At 35.0% G+C, this 23,788-nt stretch overlaps 1 pseudogene across 1 annotated transcript; it reads right to left on the bottom strand.

Moving 5' to 3' along the window:
* Positions 1-22,721: 22,721 nt before the first annotated feature.
* On the bottom strand, positions 22,722-23,140 carry LOC308495905 (small ribosomal subunit protein uS8-like; annotated as a pseudogene). Its single transcript has one exon. The product of its transcript is annotated as a small ribosomal subunit protein uS8-like (transcript).
* Positions 23,141-23,788: the final 648 nt, after the last annotated feature.

Here is a 23,788-nt window from a genome sequence, read left to right on the forward strand (position 1 = left end):
AAAGCATTTATTGCCTCATTAAATGCACTTCTATCTTCCTTATACTTCTTTCTTTATTATTTAGCATTTATTATTCTTGACTATATTATATATATATATATATATATATGTATATATATATATATATATGTATGTATATGTGTGTGTATACAGATGTGTGTGTGTGTGTGTGTTTATGTTTAGTGCCTTTCTCTAATGACCAGAATGAAAGAGAGCTCCAAGAAGCCAGGGATTGGTCTGTTTTGTTTGCTTCTGTATCCCCAGTACTCAGAACTGAGGCTAGGGAAGAGATGAGGTTGGTTCTATCTAAACAAAACTTAATAGAAAAACGTTCCTCCCACCTCCCCAGGAATTAAGAGCTTCTGGGCACATAAAATAACAGTGTACTGTATTTGACTTATTGGTTTTCTAAGCCCTTGTGCTGGGACACACATACAGTTGTACATGTGTGTTTTTTTCCCATTTATGATTTTAAGAACCATCCAGTTGCAACTCAAAATGCACTCACTGCTCCCCAGTGGGAGACACATCTTGTTACATCTAACTACTACATCTAATTCCAGTTCCAGATGTTTTCCTTGGGGTTGGGTGCAGAGAGGCGTCTCCACATGATTTGACAATGAATCAATTACAAATTTAAGTATCTCTAACACTCTCAGGGTAGGAAGAATGAGGCATCTTTGCCTTGACAGTGGAGATGGTTTCTTGGTGAGCTCAACACGGTTTTGCATGACCACAGCTGAAGTAGATTGAGAGGGATTTCCCTTTTAGAAGCTGCACCATTTTAGCTTGTCACCCTCTTTAGGTGTGTTTTGTTGGGAGGCAACACATCAGCCAATTGATTGCCTAGGTTTAGGGAACACACAATGACAAGTCTCTGTTTACCAGACCTGGCCTTTTTTTCCCCCCTTGGCAATACAAATTCTGTAAAAGTCTAATCAACTCCTACTTTATTGAATTTCTTTTCCACACTGTCAGTTATCCACCACTCTTGGTGTTCTTGTCTAGTCCATGGTCCTGAATATTGACTAGCATCAAAACTTTTCACCTGTGCTTCCCCTTTGTAGTTTCTGTTCCTTAGAAATTCGCTTCAGAACTCTGCCCATTTCCGTAATCCTCCTAAACATTGGCTTTAGTCTTTGCCTGTTTCTTAGACCAACAGGAAAGAACAAGGCTGTGGCACCTGCCCCTAGGCTTTTTCTCTATGGATGGCATTTATACTCAGAATTATTACTTTTCTCAGGCTGGAGCACATTCCAGGAAGGGTGTTGGAGAAACCTGTCAGATTGTGCTTTCCCACTTCTCTGGCTCTTCCCATATCATAACTTAATTTTCCCCAAGTTCTCGCCTCTCACACCTAATTTTTGCTTACACTTTATTTGGCTTGAAACTGAGTTGTTGGGCTTTTGCAAATTCTGAAAAATGTGTGATTAACATGATGCTTAGCAGTCTTGAATTTCTTGCTTAGGGTAAAAAGATATTTTGTAACAAAAAGTCTCACTTTTGACAATACTTTATTGAAGTAGCAGTACAATCTAACTGTATAATATTTTTCTACCAGGTCTTTTAAGTTTCCAGTCTAAGTATGAGTATGAGTTGCAAGATACAAAATTCTACAAAACATGTAAAGATAAGATTATTCCAAAACTAGTTATCCCTTTTTTTCTGAGCATAGTAAAAGAAGGAAGACGTCCTAATTCTTTTAATAAAACAAACATAAATTGATATAAAAACATGACAAAAATTGTACCAAAAGAAAACTACAGCTTATCAATGCCAAATTTATAATTCAGATATTAACAAAGAGATTTCAAGAGCACTTAAAAATGCATTATGACCAAACAGAGTTTATTTCAGGAATGCAATAATGGGAATACCATTAATATAAATCAATTTATTAGCAGAGCTAAGAAAAAAACATAATTTGATAAGAAAAAAAGCATTTGACAAAATTCAACAGTTATTAATGTTAAAAAACACAATTAATTACAAATTGGTAGTTAACTTCCTTAACCTGATTATATATTTGTCTCTATATACACACATTCCTAAGACCAAAGAAGTTAACATCTTTCTTAATAGGAAAACTAGAGGCTTTTCTTCTCTGCTGAAGTCAGAAAAAAGGTAAGGATGCCCACTATCTACTATTTAATACAGTATTAGTCAATAAACTTAGATAAGAGAAAGCAAATAGAAGCATAAAACTGTGACACGAAGAAATAAAACTCTCTTTTTTGCATATAAATATGATTATCTGGAAAAGCAAAAAATAACTGATGGAAGCACTACAAATAATAAGTAAATTTAATAAAATAGAATTTAAAAAATATTTAGGAATCAATAGCCTGCAGATATTTAAATAACAACCAGTTGGAAGAAATAGTGGAAAACAAACTCCATTTACAATGCCAAAAATAAAATACCTAGGCACAAACTTAATAACAGATAGGTAAAAGCTATTACATAAAACTACAAAATGTTCCTAAAAGACCTAAAAAGTAGACTTGAAGGAAGGGAAAGTTGTCCCTTCCTCCTGGATAAGAAGACATAACATCTTAAGGACACCCATTCTTATTAATTTGTAAATATGAAGCAAATAAAAATGGCATTAATGTTGTTATTTTATTATTTTGGTAGACTAATCAATTAAAAACTTTATTTGGGAGAATAAATGGGCAAGAGTAACTCATAAAATCATGAAAGAGAAAGATACTTTGAGTTCTAAATTAAACAGTGAAAAAAAATCTTGATAATTAAAGCACTGTAATATTAGTGCCTGATGAAACTAATGGAAAAAGATAAAAAAAAAAAAAAACTGACCCAGGTACATAAGGAAATTTAATGATAAATGTGGTATCTCAAATAAGTTAAGTTGAAACAAGTGAATAAGCATATGGAAAAAGATTAGAATTGGTTTTATTTCTCATGTTGCAAACCAAGATTAATTCCAAAATACCATACATCTAAAGGTAAAAAAAATCATACAATCTCTGGAAAAATATTTAAATGAATTTATTCATTAAGTGGAGTGGAGAAAATTTTTCTGTGACTTGAAATCTAGCAGCAATAAGGAAAATAATGATATATTTGTATATATACATACAAAAAAACCCATTTACACAGCAAAAAAAAAAAACTTCAAACAAACACCTAAACAAAGTAAAACAGGATTAATGTTTGCATCTTATACCCTAGACAAAGGGCAATTATTCCAATATAAAGACAGCTTCTCAGAAAAATGGGTGAAACAGAAACTCATAAAAATGCAAATGTCCCTTAAATATATAAAAAGATGTTTAATGTTGCTTATAAGATAAATGTAAGTTAAAACTATGATGCACTATGATATCCAAAAGTTTGAAAACATGTTTGTTGGCAAGAATGTGAGGAAACAGGCACTTTCATATATTACTGCAGGGAAAACAAAATTACATATGCATTAACCCTAAGAAATTACTCTAAAAATTTATCCCATAGGTACACTGGTTAAACAAAACAAAAGGAAAGAAATTATGTCTGTATGTGGTTATTCATTGCCACACCATTTGTAATAGCAAAAGTTTGGAAATAACCTAAAGGACCATTAAGAGGAGATTGATGAAAAATATATGGCACATTCATATGAAAGAGTACTGTGAAGCTGTAAAAGGAATGGGAAAGATATCCTTTTATGGAGTGAGTGACAGAATATATAGTTAATTAAAAAAAAAGCAAGTTGAGATTAATGTGTCTAGAATTGTTCCTTTGTGTAAAAAGCGGGTGGGATATGTGATGGAAAGACTCTAAAATGGTCCTAGCATTCTCTGTCTCCTAGAATTAGTGCCCTTGTGTAATACCCTTGAATGTTGGCGGACACTGCGACTTGTTTGCAACCAATAGACTATGACAAAGATGATGGGATGTCACTTCTATGATCATATTATTTCCCTTTGCCTTTTTCATGTGTAGGGGTTCTCTATATTTTCTGGGTTATACATACACATACTTTTCACTCTTCATTTTTTTCATTTTGATCAACAGATGTTCTTAATTTTAATGAAGTCTCCAATTTATTATTTTTCCTTATATGGTTAGTTATCTTTGTGTTCCATTTAAGAAATCTTTGATATCATAAGGTTATGACTACACTCTCATATTTTCTTCAAGAAGGTTTTATTTTTGCTTTCACATTAAGTTTTATGACCCTTCTCAAACTAAGTTTTGTATATAATATGAATTAGGGATCAAGATGCACTTTTTCCCCCCATAGAGATACCCATGTCCAGAGCCATGTATTGAAAAGGTCATCCTTTCCCTACAGAATTGAAACAATTGCAAATTCTAAAAAATGTGTGATTAACATGACACTTAGTGGTCTTGAATTTCTTGCATAGTGTAAAAAGATCTTTTGTAACAAAGATTCTTGCTGTTACCTTCTCTTTTTTCAAGAAATATATCAGTCTGATGAGTCTCCCTTTTGACAATACCTTATTGAAGTAGCAGCATAATCTAACTTTATAATATTTTTCTATCATATCTCTCAAGTTTCCAGTCTACATATAAGAATGAGTTGCAAGATACAAAATTCTACAAAATATGTAAAGGTAAGATTATTCCAAAATTAATTACACTTTTTTTCTGAGCATAGTAAAATAAGGAAAATGTCCTAATTCTTTTAATGAAATAAGATATAAAAACATGACAAAAATTGTACTGAAAGAAAACTACAGCTTATCAATGACAAATTTATAATTCAGAAAGACAAATACCATATGATTTTACTTATATGTAGAATCTAAAACACAAAATAAGAGAACAAACAGAACAGAAACAAACTTATAAATACAGAGAACATTTTGATGGTTGTCAGAAGGGAGGAGGGTTGGGGAGATGAGTGAAAGGGTGGAAGGGGTTAAGAGGTACAAATTGATCATTACAAAATAGTCATGGGGGTGTAAAGTATATCATAGGAAATATAGTCAATAATATTGTAGTAACTTTGTATGGTGTCAGATGCGTACTAGATTTATCGGGTGATCACTTTGTAAGTTATATAACTGTCTAATAACTATATTGTACACAAAAAACTAATATAATATTGTATGTCAACTGTAATTGAAAAGTAAAAAATTATTTAAAAATATTCTATATTAAATATAGAGGTAAATGAAAAAAAAAATCCCATGACCCACAAAAATGTACGTTATCTGTTGCCTACGTAACCTGACTCCATCTTTGACCCCATGTTCAGCCACTCTTTCCATCACTCATTCTGCTGTGGCCATATGAACATTGGCCGGCCCGTTGCTTTTCCTTGAACTCTCCAAATATGTTCTGCTCAGGGCCTTTCTACTAGCCTTTCCCTCTATTTGCATAACTCACTACCTTGCAGAATCTCTGTGTCACTTCCCCAGAGAGGCCTTCCCTGAAAGATTGTTCTAAATGTTTTGTTCCTACTCTGCTTTATTTTTCTTCATGGCACATTTCACTTCCTGCCATTATACTTCTTTGTGTATTGCCTGCTTGACTCCCATATTAGAATGTAAGCTCCATAAGGGCAAGGACTTTGCTGTATTTTCTTCTGCCTCCTGACACGAGAATAGCACCAGATTTATGGTAGGTACTCATTCAATATTTGTTAAATGACTTATTGAATAAATGCAAAAATAAAAATGGATATCAGTGATGGAGAAAGACATGAAAGCAAGCAGAGAGGAGAGGAGGGCTGAATTTTTTTTTTCTTTCCTTTGAGCTTTTGATTATTTTATATTGTGATGCTGCTGCTTCCTACATGTGCTTTTGCTATTATTCATATAGCAAAGTGCAGATGATTTAGGTTCAAATCTTGATTCCGTTATGTACCAGCTCTGTGATCTTTGAAACTCTCTGAGCTTCAATTTCCTATAAAATGGGAATTAAAAATATCTTCCTTGCTGTATCATTATTATTAGTATTATAAATAACTCATGTAAAGCACCTACCCAAAAGTATATGTAAGATTGCAAAAATGATAACTATTTTTATTATATTATTTTTTATTTATAAATTAAATGAAAATTCATTTATTTAAGAAAATCTCTTTGCATCATCCACAGTCACTAGTAGAATCTCTTTGCATATCTTAAGAACACAATAAATGCTTGTTGAATAAATGAATAGTTGTAAACAGGCTCATAAGAACTAGGATTACAACAGGAGTCTGTTTCCTTCTTTTTCTCTATGTCTTGCATTTATTTATTCATTAATAATGGAATTAATCTATCCTTGGACTCATTAGCTGGAAAAACTCTCGATAAAAAAGTATCCCCATTTTACATAGTCTCTTAGTCCTTATAAAATATCTTTCTCTTCTTATTTCTTCTTAACTTTAGAGCTAGACTTTTTTGCTTCGTTAGCATACACAACTGTATATTTCAATGATTTTTTTTTCAGTAGGCAAAATATGTCCCCTCCTTCCCTTTTCACTTCTAAAACCTCACAAGCTGTTCAAATGTCCATCCCTTCTGCTCCATTTCCTCACCAAAATCCTATCATATACCATATGAATTTTTTAACCCTAACACCTGTCTACCCACATGGTTCCAGAGGGGTAAATAAAAAAAACAAAACAAACAGTAAAGCCCACACATATTCCTGTTCAACTAGCCCACAAAGTCTACAAAACATAGTTTGTCAACACTGATTACCTACGGTATACATCATACCAGGGACCAGAACACAAATTATATATATAAAGATTGCTGCTGCTCCCCTTTTCTTGATTCCTGACCAATGATTTTGTTATACTTCAGTTTGTATAGCTTCAGAAACCTTGGATTTAATGCTTTTGCCTTATTATCCAGGTGCCACGCTGTCCTCCAGGCTGCAGAAAAGCTGTTCTGTGAGGTCAGCTTCCACTTTAGTCTGTGGCGTATGACAGAAAAGAATAAGGAAAAGTGTGTTATTGCCAATTTTAATTTGATCCATTAATTACATTAATGCTTGATAGTATAATTTTCTTATTCTTGTATTGGGGGTGGGTAGGGAAACCTTTAAAGAAATCATCTGTAAGAAGCCCTACCTCTGTGAATATTTGGATTTCTATATGCTGGTTATCAGTTAATGCCTCTGTAGTGTACCTGGAATGATTGACAAGCTTCTCCTCCAAGCATCTTTTGTTATCCCATACTTCTTTACATTAACCTCGTTTTTCTTTCTTTCCCCCCCCTTTTTTTTTTTCACCTGCTGTTCCAGTTGGGAACCAAGGGAAAATGATGTATGGGAGTAGCCTATTCTGGCATGAAGGAATATTACTGACATTGCTTAGAATTTCTGGTACATGGTGATAAACAAACAAACAATAAAAAAACCCCAAATCAAAACAAAACAAAAAAACAGACCAACTTTAAATTGTTTTTATCATTGTTTTCAGATTTTCTATAGACAACATTATTGCTGGCACCCAAAGTATACCACTGGCATACCTCATTCTCTTTGACGTATTTCTGTTAGCTTGGTACAGTTGATGTCTCAAGAGATATTTAGGTATATTATTGGGAGTTCAACTCAGCAATTAGAGGATAACTATTTTGGTGGGAAGGAGAGAAAGAGCTATCTTAATCTCACTCTGTGTTAGGTATTTTATTTAGGGAATTGCATTGAGCTGTTTTTTTTTTTTTTTCCTTTGCTATTGTTTTTATTTCTCTTGTTTTGGAAAGTTTCACACTTGCTGGTAAAGCAAAGGAGTCAATTTAATCAATTATTTAAGTAGCCTGGTCTACATTTTTCTCCCTGCTTTAAAAGTCACCAAAAAAGAATAAAATAAAAATAATAAATTTGGTACAGCAGTGTTTTATGTGGAAAGCAAAGCTTTTTATCACTGGTAATATAATACTAATGAGGCCAAGTTTGAGGATCCTAATTCAATAATTTCCTTTGCTGTATTTTATAGCCACTGAACACAGTCCAATTCTAATCTTGATTTTTTGAAAATTAAAGTTTATTGGGGTGACAATGGTTATTAAAGTTACATAGGTTTCAGGTGTACAATTCTGTAATACATCATCTATATGTCACATTGTGTGTTCACCACCCAGAGTCAGTTCTCCTTCCATCATCATATAGTTTAACCTTGGTTCTTTACCTTGAGAAAACATGCCATTTTTCATAAGTTCTTCAGGGGCTGTAATGTGCACAGACACCACCAATTCTACTAACATTTTGGAAGGACAATTCAAAAGAATGTCTTGTCCAGTGACATACCACATTTCATTGTATCTAAAATGCCTTTGATTATAAGATGTCCCATCATTTCATGTAGCAAAATGGAAAAAAAAATGATGCCAATGATATATAATACAATGTTTTCTTATTACTTAAATGTTTATTTTATATGTATTGAAAACACATGTACTGAGACACAAATCTTACATTTTATCACACTAGGGTATACATATAAAGAAAAATATAAATAAAATGAATTGTTCAAGATAGTCTTAAAGATTTTTCATACTCAGAATCTATTTTATTTGAGATCACTTTTATTTTATTTTTTATTTTATTATAATTGGTATACAATATTATATTATTTATATCAGTTTAAGGTGTACAATATAGTGATGTGACATTTTTATACCTTACAATATGGTCACCCCACTAATTCTGGTAATCATCTGTCACCTTGCAAACTTATCACAATATTTTTATCTGTATTCCCCTTCACCTTTTCCACCTATTCTCCCATCCTCCTCCCTTCTGGTAACCATCCCTTTGGTCTCTGTTTCTATGGGTCTGTTTCTGTTTTGTTTTGTTTGGTTCTTTTTTTCTTTTTCCTTTTTTTTTTTAGATTCCACATGTAAGTGAAACCAAACTTAGGATTGTTAATGTTTGCATTTTTGAAAATACTGTCCACAATACTGTCATGAAGAGTTTTGGTGCTTTAGCATTTCTTAAAAGAATATCCTAGTTTTCCTTAAATGATTGATTAGATAAAGAAGATGAGGGACATATATATAATGGAATACTACTCAGCCATAAAAAATGATGAAGTATTACCATTTGTGACAACATGGATAGATTTTGAGAGTATCTTGCTAAGTGAAATAAGTCATATGGAAAAGAACAAGAACCATATTATTTCACTCATATGTGGTGTATTAAACATAAAACTACAAATGAACAAACAAAGTCATAGACACACACAACAGTATGGTGGTTACCAGAAAGGAAGGGAGGTGGGGAGAAGATAAAGAGGGTAAAAGAGGTCAAATATATGGTGACGGAAGGAGACTAGACTTTGGGTGGTGAGCACACAATGCCATATACAGATGATGTATTATAGAATTGTATACCTGAAACATATAATATTATTAACCAATGTTACTCCAATAAATCTAATAAAATAAAGAGAATATCCTACTCTGGAGTTCAGCATAGGGAATAGAATCAATGGAATTGTAATAGATATATGTAGGATGTCAGGGGGGCAGTAGATTGGGGGAGGGAGTTGTCACTTTGTGGGGGGTGAAATGTTTAGTTATTGCATAGTTTTGTTCACCTGAAACTAATAAAAAAAGTAGAGAGAATCTGAATAGCTTCCCTCTCAGACCCTTGGAAAAACAGGACATTATATGCAGTGCTTATTTTAAGGCCTTTACAATGTTTAATTTATTTAGGTACATAGAAATGTATTATGTATAACTTCACTAATAAAGTTTTGTATGGGATAATTAAATTTTTAAGATATGGTAGATTTAGAAAGCAATTGCAAATTTGCTAGCTGAATTGCTGTTTGATGTTTTTAATTGTTTAAATCACAAATAGGGTTCTAAAGTTGCAGAAGTAAAAAGGTTTAACTTTTCTTACATGTTCCAGTAATCAAGAAGCAAATGAACACTGGTCAGCCACCAATACCAGTATTACAAATAAACAGATTCTGTTTTAACTATTTTTGTGCTCTTATGAAATTAAAAGATTTTAGAGAAGGATTTTCTGAAAAGTAGCTATACAATAAAGGAGAGGGAAGGATTGAGAGAGAGAAATAGAGAGAGAGAGAGAGAGAGAGAGAGAGAGAGAGAGAGAGAGAGAGAGAGAGAGAGAGACTATCCTACTATCGTTGCCAGGATTTTTTCCCCCAAGCAATAGCTATCCATTCTTCAAATCTTGATAACGGTGTTATTTCCATCTTAGTTGAAGGTATTGTACAAGCAGAAGGAATGACTGCCCTCTTTTCAATAGAACTTATGTGCTGAATAATAAGATCTATCATAAAATTAATCCTAATTTTGGATGTTTTAAAATGAATGAGATATGCTATATCTCAGTTAACTAGAATCTCACCCTGTTAGCTTCCCAGTAAACTAGGAAAATAGGAAATTTTTCTTTAAGGAAGCAGTAAAGGGTAGTGTAGGATATTGACTTAGGAGCATGGGACCTGAGTTCAGAAAGACCTAGTTTTTTCTCTATTTTGTAACCTTGTGCAATGGTAATCTATCTGAGTTTCAGTTTCTTTGTGATAGTAAAGTGAGGATAATAATACCTCATCCTTGATATCAGAATTAAATCAGATACTGTATATTACAGTATTCAGTGTGAGTCTTGGGAAAATAATAAGTGCTCAATAAATGGTAGTAGTGATGATGAGGATGGATGATGGTTTGATGTGTAAAAGCTCTATTTGTAATTTTTGTAACATTTGTAATGCAAAAACTGTCAGTTAAAATTATAGAGGACAAAAAGCAGGAATGGGTTTTTGCAAAGCTATGTTTGAGAATGTTGTAGTAATCTTGCCCATTAATCATTGTCTGACTATATCTGACCCAATGAAAGTTGAACAATTAATTACCAGTAGGCCTTCTTACAAAAGAAATGTTGTAAGTTCTTTAGGCAGAAGGGGAATGATATCAAATGGAAATAGGGATCTAGACAAAGGAATGAAGAATATCAGAAATGGCAAATACATGGGTAAACACAATTTTTGTTGTTGTTGTTGTTGTTACTTAAATCAACTCAAAGCATAACTAACTGTTTAAACATGCATAAAAGTAAAATGTGTGACAGCAATAGCATAGGGTTGGGAGTGAAGAAATGGAGCCCCCAATACTCTGTCTGGTCTTTCTTCATTTTTTTTTCTCCCCGTCTCTGCTCTTACATAAGCCTGAGCTCATCTCTTTATGTAACTCTGTGATAAAAGCAGCTGGTAGCAGTGCACTACTGACACTCTTTTTCAGGCTCTTCCTTTAGACCTTGTGATAGGCAGCTTTTGACATGGCTCCCAACGTTTCCTTTGTAACCCTCTTCTCTTAAATGTGGGTTAGAACCAATGACTAGACAAGAAACTGGAAAAACAATGGGGTAATGCTTCCAAGATTATGTTACAAAAGATTTTGACTTCTGTTTTTCTCATATTTTTTTTTTCTCTGACTCTTCTTTCGTGCTTGTACTGGAGAAGCGGGTCACCTGGCAAGGAACTGAAAGAGGCCCCTTGTCAACAGCTATAGAGGAACTGAGGCCATTGGTCCAGTAGCTCTAAGGCAACAACCAATTAGTGAGCTTCGCTATGGTCTGAGTATGTGTCTCTCCCTCAAATTCATGTTAAAATACTAATCCCCGAAGGTGATGGTATTAGTAGGGGAGCCCTTGGGAGGTAATTAGGTCATGAGGGTGGAGCCCTCATAAAGGACATTAGTACTCTTATAAAAGAGATCTGATAGAGCTCCTTAGCCCTTCCCGCCACACGAGGACACCATCTGTGACCCAGAAGAGAACCCTTACCTGACCATGCTGGCTGTATGAACCAGGACTTCCGACTCCAGAACTACAAGGAATAAATCCGTTTTTTTGTAAGCCCCCCAGTGTGCAGTATTTTCTAATAGAAGCTTGAATGGACTAAGCTGAGTTTGGAAGCTGACCCTGCCCTGCTTGAACCTGTAGATCACTGTAGCTTTGGCTGACACGTTAATTGTAACCTTGTGAAAAAGCCTAATCCAGAGGACCCAGAGAAACCACATTCAGATTCCAGGCCCGTAGAAACTGAGATAATCAATGTGTTGTTTTAAGCTCCTAAATTTGAGGGTCATTTGTTACACAACCATAGGTAATTAAAACAAATCAAAAGGCTGAGTAGGCATTTGGTCTTCTTCCCACATTGTCACAGATGACCATTTTGCCAAACGTTTTGCCACCTCTAATGTGGATCTCCTCAATGAGTATCTAATATTAATCTCTTTGCCAACTACCACCCAAATATTAAGCCACTGCAAAAGATTTTTAGGTTTTTGCACTGCAGCCTCCTGCGTCCTGGACCAATTTCCATATTAATTAGGGTAAAACTAACCTCTATGATAAATATCCCCAAATTTCAGTGTCTCAGGATAGTGTTTTTCCCTCGTGTGGCTGAGTTTTGCGGATAGTCCTGATGGTGGTGGTGGTGGGGGGTGGGGGTTTCTCTTTATGATTCTTTGGGATCCCAAGATCCTTATACCTTGTGGCTCTGCTTTTCCTTAGAGTCTACGAACACTTTGCTTTTCACTAGTGGATGGTGGAAAGCGCTTACCTTTTTCTTAACAACCTTGGCTGATGTGACATATCTCATTTTTACTCACATTCCACTGATAAAACTCTGATCTGTGACCACATCTGATATAAGGATGGGTGGGAAGTGTAGGCTCTGCCTGGATAACCATCTCTCGGTGACAATTTCACATCCTAGCAGGGGGAGCCGAAATTTTTGGTGGATAGTTAGGCATTTCTGCTAAGGCAGGAAGATAGAGTTCAAGCGTATTGTCTGGCCTACTGGCTGAGATAGACTTAAGACAGTACTCTCTGCTGAAGATTTTTGGTGCTTAATATTGTGTGGTGCATTGATGGTAAAAAATGGCAATTATTGGCCCCCACTGTCGGCAGAATGAAGTCCAAACTCTTTATCTTGACATTCACAGCCTTCTATGTTCTAAAGCAAAGAGCAAAGATATATTTATAGCTTTTAAATCTCATTACTCTATTTCATGTGTCTTAAGGTCTGGCCAAACAACATTACTGCCCATGCCAGTCTGTGTATCTTAATGCTGTGTTGTTCTTTCAGAAGTATATCTGTCCCTTAAAATTCCTTCTTTTAAATGCCTAACTCAAATGCGACTTTACATGAAGCAGCAATCTCTCCCTTTTAATCTTTTATCTTTACCTCTTTATACCCCACATACATATGGCAGTGTTTCCAAAACAGAAGGAAAAATGGGGTGCTAGTGATATGTTATTTTTCTTCTCAAATACATTTTTGGAAAAGATAGGAAAACAAATAATACATTTATTAAGTGTTTTGTATTTTTATGCAGCAATTTTTCCTGAAGAATATTACCACACTCAGTAAATACTCAAAATTCCCAGTATGATTATTTGACACAAGAAAACCTGATATTCTGGAAAATCTGACATTCTGGAAAACCTGACGTTCTATCTCTGCATGATAGGCATACACAGACAATAGTTTCCAACCAACCAGTGCCTTGACGCATGTTGTGTATTTGATAATTATAGGTTTGAGTTGTGCATCTTGTTTGATCATTTCAATCTATATGCTATTCTTGATAAAAATTTAAAAAGTTTTAATTCCTCTAATATGTTATTTGTTGTGATATAAACCTATAACACAAATTGCATCTTTATATTTTCTTGTAGTAATACATTTTTCTATGAGATCACTTTAGCTATCACCAAAATTCAAGCATGCCTTAGTTTGGATGTGCTCCTGTCTAATCAATATAAGCTTAAAATTGTTTTAGGGTCAAAATTTATTCAGAAAATTCTATTTCATGAAACATTCTGCCATGCAGAATATAGTGTATAAATATTTGTACACTAGTTTTATGCTCTTTATTAGATTTTAATTTTTTTGGTGGTAGATGTTGTGTCATATTCATTTTTGAATCTTTAACAAGTGCCTAACATACTGCTTTTCATTAAAAATTACCTTGTCAGATTTTAAAGGCAGTTTACAGCTTACTTGCTCCAGTGATTTTGAAACTATGCCCAATGGAAACCCAGAAGTTCTTATATTTTGAGCACCCTCCCCTGCTTAAATCAATGTGCCTCTAACGTTATATGTTATACATATTGAGTAATATTTCATTTTAAAAGTCTTATTTGGCTTTAAAAATATGAAACAAAAACCAAATTTTTCCAACCATCTCATCCTATGGATGGACTATAAGTTGAATATGAGACTGTTTATTATATCAATCAGGATAGGTTTGGATATGCTACAAAACCAACAATCCCAGATCTCAGTCGTTTATCATTGTGAATATCTATTTCTTGCTCATACTTGTTGTTCAGTCTAGATTAGCAAGGAGGATCTTTTCAAACTTGGCACTCAAGAAGCAAAGTTAATTGAAACTTTATCTTAACACACATTTTTAGGAATTATTTGGTAGAAGAAGGAAATGTGGTGAATCACACACAGGCTCTTAAAGCTTCTTTGTCAATTTGCTCATATTTCATTGGCTAAAGTAAGTCACATGGCCATGCCTAACTTCAATGGGAACAGGAAAGTAAAATCTGACTCTGTGCCCAGAAAGGGCTGGATGGAATATTTGTAATAAACCCTAAAGACTATCACAGTTAGGAAACTTGTCCAAGATCACCTGGCCATTTATCAACAGTTCTGGTCTTATATAAATTTCTGATATATATTTCTTCACAACTCTTTCATTATACTATAGACGGATATTGAATCTGGAATAAACTATGAAGGCTTTTGGGGTTTGCAAGAGAAAAAGAACATTAAAAACTGAACAAGGCATGAGAGGTCTTTTTGATTATCCCTCCTCTCTTTAATAGCGGCAATCCTGACTTCTGCTTCATTTTCCTTTCTCTACACATAAGCACATATTTACTCTCTACTCAAAGAAAACTCTTCCTGATCCTCGCAGCTCCACTAGCTAAAGTCATAGTTCTTTGTTTCCGTTCCTCTCTTGACTCCAGTAATACTTTGCTCTCCTGTTTTCTTTATACTTCTAACTGCTCCTTCTCCTGTCATGCTTTAGGACCATTCTACTACTCTTCTGAGTGCCCCCAAATGGGTACACTCTAAAGTCAAATTATTAGTACACAGTGGCTTTCTTTTTGAGAATTGAAAGAGTCATGACATTAGTTTTAAATTCTAGGTCTAGCGGCTATTAGTGTGAAAAGTTAGATGTGTTAGTTCATTTCTCTAAGCCTACTTTTACATTAGTAAAAATGATAATACCTCTGTATCATTTTAAGAAAGATTAAATGTGAAGGAACTCGATGAATGATAGGTACTTTCCAAATGTTTTTCTTTCTTCCTTTCCCGTTTGTTTCTCAAATTCCTTCAGACCTAATTTTCTTTAGCCCAAACTTCTACAATTGTCTCCAAACTGACTTCTTTGTTTTAAGCCACTCTAGTTTAATTCATTTAAACAGTTCTACTACACTATTCTGCATAGGATTAAAAAATTTTTTCTTGAGTAACCAAATGATGTTATGAGATACATTTTAGGAAATTTAAAGTTCAAATCTACTTATATTGTCAGTTAAGATGGCCCCAGTAAGGTCTCCTATTATGTCTTCTACCATAATTTCATTATTGTCCTAAAGGAACTCTTTACTTTGATAGATTAATTTGTTGTGAAATTAAATTCTATAAGCATCAGACTTTTTTCTCCCCTTGACTCATCTCTGGAATGCCTTCTTTGTTCATTTTTGTTTATTTTAGTCATTCTTTCAAATTCCATTTTCCTTTCTTATGTCACCTATGGCTTCCAAGATCTCGTCTCCTCTAGACTCCTATGGACTCCCGTAGACTCTCAGTCTATACCACTGATTTGATAGTAAAAATATCTCTGAGTGTACTGTCATGCATATGTATTTATATTATAGGAATTTATTAAGTAAGGGAGGCTAACTTGTAATAAGCAACCTCAAAATCACAAAATAGAAGCTTTACAAAATAGAAGTTTAGGTGTTGCTCATATAATAATTCGTAGAGAGTATTTTGGAGGTGCTCTTTCATGAAATGATTCAGACGCCCAACTCCTTCCATCTTGAAATTCCACCATCCACTAGAGCTATGCTGTCTGTATAACATTATTGTCACTAGTCTGAATGTGGCCACTGAGCATTTGAAATGTGATGTACTGATGAACAGGTGTGCTGGAAGTGTGAAAAAACACATGGATTTTGAAAACTTAGTGTGATGAAAATAATCGAAAGCATTGAATTAATAATTTTTAATCAATTACATGGGAAAATGACAATATTTTATATATATTAGGTTAAATAAAATATATTATTAACGTTAATTTTACCTTAAATTTTTTTCTTTTTTGTGGCTACTAGAAAATCTTAAATTTCACATGTGACCATACTGTAGTTCCATTAGATTGCATCTCCCCAGAGTTCTCTTGGCTCTTCTTTTAGATCTTCTGTAGCTGGTGGAAGACAAAGGAAGTTAAAGAGTGCAGAAGATTGTAAGCTTTTATGAGTTAGGCCTGAAAGAGACATACGTCTGTCCCAGTCCATCAGCCAGAATACAGACAATAAGGCCTCACTTTTCTGAAGGAAAGCTGGGACTTGAAGACAAGTGAGACACGTGACACTCAGGAGAAAAAGAAAATAGATTTTGATGACCACATAAGCTGTTTTTTCTGTATGTATCTGTGTTTCTCTGTGTGTAAATAAATGTCTTGCTGCTTATGTTATAGACTTAAGTTATGTTTCTAATGTCTCTAATGCTAAACCCTAACATTTTAGAGTCTTTCCCGACTGAACCTTGTACAGTCACTTAAGCACATAGTCTGACTAAATACTTTCTGACTAATCTGAATATCAGTGACAACAAGGAGGCAGAGATGAGTGTATCTGAATTGGGAGATACTAAAGATACTGACCTTACTAGAATGTGTGAATGTGTACGAATGTTTTGGAAGATGGGGGTGGTGGGTGGGGAGGTGAAGTGCATATGGAGGAATAATTGAAAATTTGACAGAGGAAAAAGTTTATGATAGGCAATGGATACCAGACAGTGGAATATAGACTTCAAGTGATAGAATGGAAAGTGATTTAATGACGAGTGCAGGGGAGATGGTGGGACCATTATTTAAGAAATTGATACTGTGTGCCTGATATATTGGAGTGGGGGAACACTTTGAATCAGTGAGTCCTGATTGATGATCTATTGAGGTCAAGTCAGGTTCATTTAAAATATGTATTAGGAGACAGACAGGGAAAGGTGCTGTGTTACTCAACTACTAAACTTTGCTGCGTCCCCTTTCTAAACAAAGACATCAACTCTGTTTTTGTGACATCGTATGCAGTAAGACTTCTGTTTGTTTATTCTTCACATGCAAATTGCCTCTTGTTTTTCAGCCAGTCTGCGCATTCGCTGGCTAGGTGGGAGGCTTATGGCTTTGTAGCCCCAAATAACAAGGAAATGCTAAAGTTACTTTATTTTTAGAAGAATTCCATGTGGTGTGCCATGAAATCAAGCTGTGACTGTTTGGTGTCAGTCTATTTTGTCATACCAATTGTTTTAAAACTTTTCTCCTACTGAACAGGGTAGTGGGAGTCTATATACCTGAGACAGGTGACATCTTGGGGTCTGGAGCTGTCCATGTGGCTTGGTGGGAGACTCACGGACAGTCAGGAACTTGGGTGTTAACCCATCTGCATTGTTTTAAATAGAGATGTTATCTTTCATTGTTTGCTGATGTTCAAATTAGAGATAGTGGAAAAATCTGCCACTAACTTAGCAGTGGCAGCCGTGTGTGCACGTGCTTTCATGTGCTTGTGTGTATGCATTAATAAAGGTTTTCTACACTTTATAGTTGTCATGGATGAGGGTTAAGTAGGACTAAATGCTGATGGGTGTAGACTGAGTATCTAACTATTCTTCGCAGTATTGTCATCACATAACCCCACCTACATCAAAGAAACAAAAGAAGCTTTGTGTTTTATGTTTTTTTTTTGTCATTACAATTTATGCTTTAATATTTTTTATAAAAATCTCTATGTTCCTTTATTGGACCTAGATTCCTGACCAGTATACAGTGATGTATTTGCTAAACAGAGACCTATGCAGAAATTACATACTAGATAGGTTTTCATTACACTTTGGATATTGATGGAACAGATCCATTTATAAAGTTTTATACATCAAAAAGCTTTGAATTTGACCAGGCTATCCATTAATTCAACTCTGAAAAAGGTAAGTGACATTTAATATTAGCTACTATATTTTGCAGTGTTAAAAAGCTTAGGCATTAGGTACCTTCTCAAAATGTTATTCTATGCACGATGGCATTTTACAGACAGAGCAGAGTCCATCTTCTCACCCAGATTCACATAGACAGGTCTCATTTGAGAACTATATGCTAAATAGCTGGTACTTAGAGACAGAAGTACTTCTTACCTGAGGTTCTTACCACCCGTGCAGACTTCTTACTCTGAAAACCTGTCTTCTCAGCTACATTTTATAGTGCCAGTGAAGATATGCCAGCAATTGCCCTGTGTGCATTAGAGCACCAGGTCTCTCTGATGGTGGTGGCAGGCACTATTATTATATACAGGTAAATAAAGACCCACTTTTAAAAATGGCAACTTGAAATACAAATTAAGGGTACAATATTAGTTTTGAATAATCTGGAATCCAAATGATTTGGAAATTTTCAGAAACTGATGGTGATGTACCCAGAATGTTTCCTAGCTATGGAGACATTAATACATTGATTCAAATCCCTGTACTCAATCCAAATAGCCCTGAGATCATCCTTCAAAGTGCGTATCAAAAATTATGGACTTAGGGTGACAACATTTGACACTATGTTATACAAGTGAACCTGTTTTGAGAGAAAAGCATCAAATGCTTTGTGCACACATTTAGCTTTATTGTAACAAAGCAACCAGTACACTTTTAACGTTTAAGACTGGGCATCCTCTTTCCTTTCCAGTGAGGCAAAAAGAAAATTTAAAAATAAACAGGAACAAAATTACAATAGAGGATGTCAATTCGGAATAAGATCCTACAGCTTCTGCTGACTCTCCCATGGAGTGGCAGGGCTCCAGTCATCATTAGGAGATAATTTTATTTTAAAAGTGTCACCTTAAACTTCAAGGATGTCCATGAAACATCATAATTAAATGTGCCAAAGGAAAAGCCATTGTCAAAATGCCCACTTAACCCACCCAAAAGTCTCAAACCCACCCTTTGCTGACCTTCAGTAACGCTATTTTTTTTTCTTTTTTAAAACAAGATAAAGTAAAGAGATACATGTTGGTAAATGCTAACTATTCATATTCACATGGAGACACAGTGTAATCTCTGAGCCCAGTATACAGAGAAAGGAGGAAGAAAGCTAAAATTTTATGCACTACTTACACAGGGGCTTAGCACCCTCCAGCTTCCAGCAGAGCTAAGGGAGCCGATGGTGTTCCTTTTTTTCCCACAGAGCAAGGTGGTATTGATTCCATAAAGTTTTTGTTGAGACAGGAAGGGACAAAAATGAATTTGGAACAGAAAGAGGCAAGATTCTTTTCCCCCTGTATTCTGCTCAAGGTATTTCCCTGCAAATAAGGTCAGAACCATGCTGTAAATGGGAGAAAAGAGACCTCAAAAAGAGGGCAAGTGAGCACAAGAGTAAAAAAAAAACCAAAAAACAACAAAAAAAACCCAATAAAAAACACAAAGAAAATGACTGCAACCTGTTCCCAGGGTTTGCAGAAAATTTAAAAAGGTTGGAATCTGAAGAAGGTTCAAGTAGTTGGAGCTGAAGGCTCTTGAGGCGAATGAGAAAAGATGAAGTCAGGGACTCTGATAATCATATTGGGCCTTGTAGGCTGTTATAAGGGCTTTGGCTTTCACTCTGAGTCAGATGGGTAATGTTTGGAGTCATGTGATCAGACTTGCGTGGCGGATCAGTCTGGCAGCTTTGTGGAGAATACAATATGGGCTATTATGATAATCCAAACTAGAAATGATGGTTGGTGGGTTTGGGAGAGATGTGAAGAAGTAGATTTCTGGATATATTTTAATGATAGCATCAGCAAGTTTTTGAATAAATAAGATATAGAATATGAGAGTCAAAGAAGACTCAATAATGACTTCTAGGTTTTTAGCCTAAATAGCACGAAAAGGATGGACATGTTATTTAGTGTGATGTCAGGAGGACAGCAAAAGAGTTTTGTTTTTTTTTTGTCATTGTTTTTCGGTGTGTTTTGTTTGTTTGTTTGTTTGTTTGTTTTGAGGTGAAAGGAGAAAGCATGATCCGGAATTTGGTTATGGTTGTGTTAAATTGGAGCTATCTGTTAGACTTCTAAGTAGTGGTCAGGTAAACAGGTTATATTTGAGTGTGGGGCTTAAGGGCAAAGTCTTCACTTGATATTGATTTAGAAGTCAGCATATATACATTTAAAACCTTGAGATGGAGTGACATCATTTAAGGTGATGGATTAAGCCCCAGGACCAATATTTTGATGTCTTGGAAAAACATAGAGGAACCATTTAAGGATGTCATGAACAGGGACGCTGAGGTAGGAAGAAAATCAAGAGACAGTGCTATTCAGAGATAATGTGAAAAAAGTGCTTCACGAGTGAATGACTGAGCAACTTATCTGCACTGTTGGGTCAAATCCATGAGGATTAAAAAAATGGGCCCCTGGATTTTGGATCTTTGATGAGAATGATCTTGACAAAAGCAGCATTCACCACTCTTCTGAGTTATTGGGTCACACTTGCTTTACTTTTCTTTTGTCCAGGAGGATCCCACACTAGATGATGGTTAAATACGGGGACTCTGGGTTTACACTGTCTGTAGTCTAATCCTCGTTCCATATTTACTAGTTATTTAAGCTTGGACAAATTATTTTACCTTCCTCTGTGCTTCTTTTTAAGTGGAGGAAAATAGGTCCATATTATAGGGTTATAGAGAGGTTTGAATGGCATAAACATTGAGGACAATATCTGTCACATAATAAATGAGCAATAAATATTAACTCTAATGATTAAGAATAATCAGTAAAATTAACAAAATATAAGCCTGCCTTATATTTTCTTCTTATCCTGAAAATCATGTAACACCACTCAACTCTAGTTGAGCCTGAATTGGTTGTTCTATTTTTATATACTCTCTGAGTTTTTGTTTGTTTGTTTGTTGTTTTCTGCATTTTCTCATCATGACAAGAATTAACCATATTATAATCTAGTTAATTCCACAAAGTTCTCTCCTTTAGATTGTAAGCTCCCCGAGAAGCCATATCTTGTTCATATCTCATAACTTAATGCGGGGTATGGCACTTTGGAACTTCAGGCTTGAAATTAAAATGGTTTCTGAATGTTCTAGTATTTGATCAAGGTGTGACCTACAGGGCCGTTCTAATAGTCTAGCAATGCTAGGATACACTGTTAATTACGGGAATTTCTTATAAGTAAATTTTAATTTCTAAAATAACGCTTCAGTGTTTTTAATCTATCATTGTCTTCCTGTATGGATTATTTTACAAAAAAAACTTTGTCATTTTCTCACCCCTGTAAAGGATCCTGATCTATTGTTCAGGACAGTTGACCTTTGGGGTTGGTGGTCTTGCCCCATGGTGGGTACTTCTGTGGAGACTGCACTTTCTTTCTCTTTTTAAAACCAAAACTGAAAATAGACCCTCATTTTTAATTCTTCCCATTCATAGTACCAGAAACTCAAATAACAATACCTTTAACAGTTTCAGAAATACCTTCACAAATTGGAAAAATAAAACAAAATAGAGGCTTCAGATTTGTTTCATTTCTCTTCTTTGAAATATGTGAATAAAGGTAACTCTGAAATATAGCAAAACTGTGCTTATTGGGTTCTCAAAACAGGCTTCCAATTCTAAATCAACACTGGAACAGGAGGAGTGCATTAAGTGACAACTCCAGCAATAAGTAGTATATTTTAAGAGCTTTGTCTATGGACAGAATGAGAGAACATGAGCAACTATCTGCTCCAAATCCTGTGCCTTTATTTACCAGCTCAAAAGATGGCAACAGTTGTTCCTTGCCTTTCTCACACAGATGTCATCTAGGTGGTTAACAAGAAAAAAAAGTTGGAATCCATCAGTGTTCCATTGAGTCATCTTCTTCATCTTCCTCTCTTTCCTCCCCCTCATCATCATCTTCTTCACCTTTATCCTCACTCCCTCCTTCATCAATATTTTCCAACCCTTGATCATCATCAGCAGCAATTCTTTGAGGTAAGGAAAATATAGTTACTCTCATTTAACAGGCTAAGGAAGCTGGGATCCAAACAGGAAAAGTGGTTTACTCTGGTTTATACCATGTGGTAATTGGTGGTAGAGCTGTGAATGAGGATACATCTAATCTTGCTTTGTCTCTAGAGGCAGGTGAGAGGAAGCAGGTGTAGTCAAGTCTTAATGGGAAGGTGATCCAATTAATTGAAATGTGGATGATTTGCTTCAGGACCATCTGGGATTGTTGTTAAAAATTCAGATTTCTGACCCCAAGGAAGATCTACTAAGTCACAATCCCCAGAAGTAGTGCCTGAACATCTGTGGCAGTAGATTGTAAGCACTCTAAGTTTGAGGACCACTGAAAAGTCGAGTGCAATTAGGCCTCGGAGTTCAACAGTTCTAAATTTGAGTCACAGCTGTTTGACTAAGCTGTTTGACACTGAGCTGCAGTGTTCTTGTAGTTATTTATTTATTTTTATTATTATTTTTTTCCACTGAGGCATTTTATTTGCACTTATGCATTACACCCCCTAGGAAAAGAATCCCAGCATTTTCCCTCCTGTGTGTTTTCATCTTGTCTCTTTATGGTGCATAGTGCACGCTGAGGTTGTTAGAACAAATGAAACAAAACTGACTGGCCTGAATGAAGCAGGTTGTTCTGCCATTTTTTGAAATCTTTGAGTTGCTCCTCAAATCTGGGGCTGATCACTTCCCCCTTGTTTAACCTGCCCGTGAGGTTCACAACAATTTTCCCAGCTCTGGGATCATCAATGATTTCAAATTCTTCAATGTAACCATGTATCATCGTCACGGTTAGAAACCCAGTGGTGACTTTGGAGCACTGCCAGCCGGCAGAGAAGTTACGCCTACTACACACCTGGTATTTGCCCCTCTTTTTGTCATTGCCGATGCTCTTGAGAGCGTCAGTCAGGACATACATGCTCACCATTATGGTGGTGGAAAGAGCTGCAGTGTTCCTCTATTTAAAATGTTATTACGCATGCAACTATGAAAAAAATAATCTTAATGTATAAGAATAAATGCAGTGAAAAAATGATTTCTGAAAAAAAAAAAAGGTGAGTATTGCCTTTGTGCCAAGTGTGGGTTTGCCCTACTGCTGAGAGACACATGCACATTCAAACCCTTTTATGTTACCCACATGAGACTAAAGAAAGAAAATAAAAACTAGTAAAAAGAAATTAAACACTAAACTAAACTTGGCTATAGGTCTAGCAAACTTATTTAGTGAGTTTATTACAAGAACCCATCTGAAAACCATGGGCTCCAAATTTAGAAGGAAACATAAAACTTCTGAACTTCAGAGTTTAAGTTGTCTTTAACACAGTATAACTCTGATCGCCTGCTTGGTTAAATTTTTTTTTAAAAATTCAACTCCCCTGGCAATCCTAGAAGCAGGAAATGAATAACTTTCAAAAGAAAAAAATCTTTGTTGTTTGAATAGCACAGATTTCCATTCAGTTAGAAAAAAATTACTAAAATTTCCCTTGAAAAGCAGTGATTGAAATGTTCTGAAAAATTCAAAGAACTTTTTTGAAAATATCAGCTTCAAAACAAAATTTCTCAAGGTTTTTATAAA

This window comes from Rhinolophus hipposideros, assembly GCF_964194185.1.
Source record: "Rhinolophus hipposideros genome assembly, chromosome: 3".
Taxonomy (NCBI): domain Eukaryota; kingdom Metazoa; phylum Chordata; class Mammalia; order Chiroptera; family Rhinolophidae; genus Rhinolophus; species Rhinolophus hipposideros.